This window comes from Tachypleus tridentatus, chromosome 7, assembly GCF_004210375.1.
Source record: "Tachypleus tridentatus isolate NWPU-2018 chromosome 7, ASM421037v1, whole genome shotgun sequence".
Lineage (NCBI taxonomy): Eukaryota > Metazoa > Arthropoda > Merostomata > Xiphosura > Limulidae > Tachypleus > Tachypleus tridentatus.
In genome coordinates, this window is record NC_134831.1 from 13,235,417 (window position 1) to 13,236,177 (window position 761).

Sequence of the window (761 nt, forward strand, 5' to 3'; positions counted from 1 at the left end):
TGAAAACATTTTAAATGTTAACTATTTTTAAATAATCATAAACAATAGTAAACAATAGCTTTATTATGATAAATGGGATTTATCTAACGTTTGTACTTTTTTAACTTTCCATTCTTTAACCAAGTGGTACTTGGTCCCTACTGTCAAAACTAAACAAGTAAACAATTTCAGAGATGTAATAATATAATGTTATAGAATGGGAAAAATAGTCTAAAATATTAAGATACACAAATAATCATGTTGTTTCTTTCACTTAAACATTAATATTTAAAAACAACAGGGATCCTGGTGGTTTACTGATGCTGTTCCATTGTCTAAGCTAAAAACCAATCCTCTCAAAGACTAGCCATTTAAAAGGGCAACCACTATGTTAGAAAAATAAAACCTGAACTTATGATAATTCAAACCCAGCCAAACTTTATTCTTGTATCTCTTTGTCTAACCATTCTCACCTGTAAGTACAGAAAAAAAAACAAAAAAACTCTCAATTCTGTTAATAATCTTAAACACAATCCTTCTCTCTTCTGTTTTCATAAAAAAACCACTTCTGATGCAGTATCCTTTTCATTCCACATACCACTCTAGTGATATTCCTTTAAACCCTTTCCAATTATTCAATGTTTATCTTAAGGTAATGAGTTTAAGACTGAATACACATCACATTTGGTCTTACTCTTAACCAGTGTTATTTACAATGAAATTGTATCATCTTTATACTGATGTTCAAAATTTATGTAGATACAACCAAAAATCCTATTTGC